This window comes from Notolepis coatsorum (genome assembly GCF_963971535.1).
Source record: "Notolepis coatsorum genome assembly, chromosome: 1".
Classification (NCBI taxonomy): domain Eukaryota; kingdom Metazoa; phylum Chordata; class Actinopteri; order Aulopiformes; family Paralepididae; genus Notolepis; species Notolepis coatsorum.
The window spans coordinates 8,230,787-8,236,786 of record NC_140165.1 but is presented as its reverse complement, the minus strand read 5'-3'; positions in this window follow the sequence as shown (position 1 = coordinate 8,236,786).

The window sequence follows — 6,000 nt, the reverse complement described above, 5'->3', positions numbered from 1 at the left end:
TTGCCACCATCACCGCCGCCGCTGCTGGGTCTTCCGCCAAGAAGGCCAGGAGTGGAGGGAGTGCTGCGACCGCTGCAGCCAGTCATCCCACGCCCGGAGGGAACGGTAGGGATCGACGTGACCAGGAGGCTCCTCAGCACCGTCCCTCCGGGCCGGCTCCCCGTGGGGGCAAACGGCACTCTGCACGCGGCAGGTGGCGCTACTGACTCCCCTCTCATCATAAAAGACGGCGTTCTTCTTGCAGTAGTAAGAGTGAACTTACCTTTTTTATTATCTGAGGGGGTTGTGTGTATTCATGTTACGTTTAAGAAACGTGGCATCGAGTCCACAACTAGGTTGAGTGTTAGCCTACAGAAGTGGTCACATATGTAGCTATTGTACCGAGGTCTTTGGACCCTCTCTTTAACGTCTGTTTTTTCATTACTTGGTAAAGGTGTAAAAATGCGGGTGGCAATTTTTTTTCGCACATGAGTCTAAGCCTTGTATAAAAGCCAGTTTTTTACACAAACGAGTTTATCGTCTGTGGCTGGCGTGCAAACTCTAAAGCTTTTACCCTAGCAGGTATATGCGCTTTTCATGTAGCATGCTAGACAACTGGTGTCATGCGCTGCTTGTTATTGCATCGTATCCGGGGTGTGGGGTGAATTGATAAACCCCTCCCCCCTTTATACTGACCTCCTGTACGTCGGTCTCCCTGTCGAGCTGTGGGGTCAGCGCATCACAGGGAGGGGAAAGGGGGGCGGGGAGTTCCCCGGTCCCACGCCATATTAGGATAAGCGGGTCACGGGATTTCCCCGGCCATGGAATACGTCACTGGGCGCGTTTTCTATTGGCCATGAGACTTCCGTGAATCTTTTTCAAGCTCCGTACTACGGACCACTGTCATTGTCAAGGTTGGGTGATGCGATGCATTGAGAACTGTTTGTTTTCTGCTCTGCTCTCTATTGAAATGTGTATTGGGCCTTTGGTCACTTGGCTTAATAATTACATATATCTTTTTCAATTGTTACTCACGTGGAGGTCTCTCTGGGGGATTCTGTCTTTCCCTCTTGTGTAAAGAGCGGTATTGACAGGGTTTACCCTCAGACGCGTCGTATGAGACCATACCTGTCAACCATCCCGTTTTTCCCGAGATTGTCCCGTATTTCAACCTTCCTTCCCGCCGTCATCCCGTTCCCGTATTTTTCATGTTTTTAATTTTAATTTTTTTTTTTACAAAATGGCTGCAATTCCCCTGAGTGACGACAGGTGGCAGCAGTGTAGATTAGAACATTAGCAAAGGAAGTGAGACCAGAAGACGGTTGCAACCCAAGAGAAGTAATACCGGCAACATGGGGTTGTTCCCGGAGAGCTCACTCTCGGCCGTGGTTTCTCAGTGTATAATGTATGGTGCTCTCCCTCAACATGCGAGTAGGGTGAGACAACACCATTCTTTAGTCCAAATAATACCCTACTTTATACTATATTATTGTCATTCGTTTAATGTAAAGTCAGTCTTACATTGGCACTGCTTTAACGTTGCATTCACCCATAATCCATTGCTGTATTAGACTGTGCCAGTATAACTTTTGTAAAGTAATGAAGAGCAAATGTAAAGTTAATCAATACACAATGAAACAATATCTTTATCTATATCACATGTCAAAACTACTTTAATAAAAGAAGATTTCCGTTTTTCATTTCTACTCATTCATCCAAAACAAGACAGCAATTCTACTTCTGCATGCACCGGTAGAATTTCACTTTATATTACAGCAGTATCCGTTTTAATAGGGATGTCCGATATTATCGGCCGACCGATATTATCGGCCGATATCGGCAGTAAAATGTGATATCGGAAAATATCGGTATCGGTAAAATTTTTTTTTTTTTTAACATTTATTTAACCTTTATTTAACCAGGCAAGCAAGTAAGAACCAATTCTTATTTTATTTATTGTCAAAAGTATGCATGTTGGTTTAAAATGTTCATTTTTACTTTTTTAATGATCATATTTTGCACAGATAATGCTTACATTTAGAAAGCCTTTTGAATGCATCCAGTGAAATGATTAGTTACCTGAAATTATTCCGTTTTTTGGGGGGGAAACCCTGCATATATCGGTATCGGTTGATATCGGTATCGGTATCGGTATCGGAAATTGGAGTTGGACAATATCGGAATATCGGTATCGGTAAAAAACCCAATATCGAGCACCCCTAGTTTTTAACATTACAATTAGTGTCTGACACTATAGACACATGTTAAAAGTCAAAGTCAACTTTGTCATTTTCCAATTTGTGCAAGACATACAGAAAAATTCAATTACGTGCCCCCCTTCCCACGGTGTATATAGAAAGAGACAATAAACACAAAAGTAACATAGGACACAATATACAACACACAGGACTATGTACAATATAAACAGTGACTACAATTAAATTAATCAATGAATTAAATAAGAGGTAAAAGAGAACTTAGTGTAAATATTCTTTAATTTGTGTCAACGTTATAAAAATCCTATTGTATTCAACAAATTAATTATGATACACCACAATGTGTTTTTGCTCATTTCTGTTTTGTAAATAAATACGCCCTGGTTTTTGGCTAACTCTGAACTACCTATAATAATAATAATGACTTGGATTTATATAGCGCTCTTCACTGACCCAGAGCGCTTCACAGAGTCCATTATTCGTTCATACACAGTCATACCGGTGGTGGTAAGCTACAATTGCAGCCAGAGCTGCCCTGAGGCAGACTCACGGAAGCGTGGCGAATAATCAACGCCTACGGCCCCTCCGACCACCACCAACATTCATTCACATGCATACACATTCATACGAGGCAAGTAGGTTAAGTGTCTTGCCCAAGGACACAACGGCAGTGGGATGGACATGGGGTTGAGCGGGATTCGAACCACCAACCCTTGGATCATTGGACAACCCGCTCTACCCCTGAGCCACGCCGCCCCACACCTGTCTGTGCCGTGCTATTGGGGTTGTTGACAAACCATAACAGTTTCTGAGTTTTTCTTGGTGGGTTAATGGAACAACCGCCTCCTGTTAAACTAAACATAGGGGGGTGGTTGGTTCCCCGGTGTGTTGGTAGCAGAGTCGACTCTCGGGTTGAGGCCGGGCTTGACCCCGTATGCCCGAGAGTGTGCCCCCGCACCTTTCGTGACGTCTGCCAATTGTGTCAGCCTTCTCTTGAACCTCGACCCCGCTGGAGGGGTCGGGTTTGTGGAGGTTATGACATGGTGCACAGCATACCGAACGCCCCTTCCGCCGGGATACTGTTCTCACAGTCGACCCTTTAGGCGCCTGTCTAGTCCGCAGTGCTCCAGGCGCAGGTCGAGTTATGCTCTTGGGGCCTGTTGCCTGGATCGAGGGATCAACCTCCTTGGGGGTTGTCTCCCCGGCACGCCGACTGGCCCCACAGTGTTGTGGGGGTGTAGCCTCTTGTAGAGTGCTTCAGAGCGGCGTGCCGAGGGGGGATGGGCCTGCTCTTGATTTGGGCCCTGTCCGATACGCTGGCGATGTGGGGGGTGGTGTCACCAGTGACCGTACGGCATCGTGGGCCTCATCGGGCCCCCTTTTTTCGGGGGGTCCTGGCCCTCAGTTTGTCCTAGGGCTGGGACCTCCTCCGCACTCCGCTGCTACGGCCTTGCCACAGGGTTGGGTTTCTTGACCTTCGACCCTGTGATGTTGGGGGCTGTGACGGAGGTGTTTTTGCTTCCAGTCCGTTCCCTGGTGGCATGTGGGATGCGCGTCTTCTGAGTAAAGGTAAGTCCCACGGTCTGCTCACCCTGTGCGTTTTGAGGTGCTAAACCCTCTTCGCACAGTCGGATCCGATTCCCTCCTGTCCTCCTCTAGGGGGGTCCAGGGGGCTCGGGTCCTCCCCGGTTCTGATGGTTGTGGGGGGCCTCAGCGGGTACATCTGTCGAGCTTCCGCTCTGCTCAGCTCCTGTGTTCCACTAAGAGCAGAGTGTAAGCTATACGATCTATAACATAAGGTTATTCTATAACCCTAGTTATATGAGTATAGCCAGCGCTCTGCTCTGACTCACTGAGGACCCCATGGTCTTCGCCTTCGGTGGTGAAAGACTTGGGAAGGAGCTGATGGTGTGGCCACAACCCCGCTTATGTAGAGGAGCGGATGTGGGTGTGGCCAGGCAGATGGGTGTGTGCATGTGGAGAAAATGATTCATTATTAGATTGGATAAAGGGATAGTTCCACTAAGAGCAGAGCGCTCGCTATACTCATATAACTAGGGTTATAGAATAACCTTACGTTACTACTCGTACCATCGTTGTTGGGCTTCTTGAGGATGGACACAGGCACCATGACGGTGGGCGGGGGGGAGTTCAGGGTGGAATAAAATAAATTGGAATATAAACTCAATTAAAATAGAAGTACAACAGAATAGAATAGAATTATAAAATAAAATAGGCCAGGGCTGTACAATTGTGCACAATGTGATCGAGTATAAACAATAATTACAATAGGAAGGGCTGCGCAATTGAGCAGTAATGTGCAAAAAGAATGAACAGTGATGTATGAACAAGTATGAAGAAGGTATATCAAGTATGAAGAGTGTATAACAAGTAAGAAGAATGTATAACAAGTATGAAGAGTGTATAACAAGTATGAAGAGTGTCTATACAAATCACCAGCATCTTCCAGGAGAAACAAAATAAAGTGTTACGACGTTACAGTCAAACAACTAAATTAAACTAACCAGTGATAGTTACACTCTGATTATTCTCCCTTAACAGTTAACATATTACTACTTTTTGTAATTAATTTACAAATAAGAACAATAAGAACAATATTCATTCACTGTGTCCATGGAAACAACGATGAACGCAGCCATAAAGGTTTCCTTGCGCAGAGAATACAGTCTGTTTACTCTTCTGATAACTACATCACTGCATCACTCCTAAATGTTCAGACAATTTTTACCTGTCTGGATAAATCCAAATCTGTGCTAAACCGCTTGCAAATCCAGGGATTAAAGCAAAAACAAATCTCCTGACTGAACTTTTTTTCAGGCCAAGTCATATTCTTATTTTATAACCTCCACTGTATTTATTTTTTTTGTAGCGTTCTAAGGGAGCCTACTTGTAGAGCCTACTGTCCTGACTGTGACTATAGATAGACCCTATTGTTGTGGTTGTCGCGCCAGGCAGGGATGCTGTGTGCTGGAGAGCGTGAATGCAAGTCTTGTGGCTAGCTTCTGATTGATGGCGAGCTAGCACCCTTTTCCCATTACTGCCACACTGTAATTTCCTGTGGCATAAGTTGCAAAAACACACACCTGGCTTTTTTAGTTTTTTGCACCATGAACTAAAAGGCTTGTTATCATACAAGCAAGGGACTTAACACGTTTCACAATTATGCCACAACAATGTGGAACGCCCTACCCACAGCCGTAAATAAATGTGAATCATATTCCCTACCCACATTCAAAACCGCTCTCAAAGAGCACTTACGGGAGGCTGCAATTTGAAACTGGCCACCGTAAATGTCAGTCTCCTCCCCTCCTCCCCGCTGTATGTATATATTTTTTACCACCCACCCACCCCCTCCTAATGTACAGTCTCCTCCTCATCATATGTATATATTTACTGTTAGGATCTCTGGGTATAACAGTACTGTATATTTGCACATCGTATATGTCACAAATGTAACAGTACCTGTATCTGTATCATGTCATGTAATTATGTCCCTATGTCATATAAAGTCATATAGATCTGATAATAGTGACCCCAAGACATTTAAAACTGCTCACCATCTCCACCTCTACAACAGGTGCCAGCATCAGCACAACAGTCACAGAGTCGGGTGGTCCATGTTCCTGGGCCAGCCTGGGTCACGACGATCGTTTGAGCCATTTTCTGTCCCAGGGAAGACTGGGTGTTAAACAGAAAATTGCTGCTGTGATACCTGATTGATTGATTGATTGAACATTTTATTAACAGATTGCAGAATGGGTACAGTACAGTACAGTACAGCTCA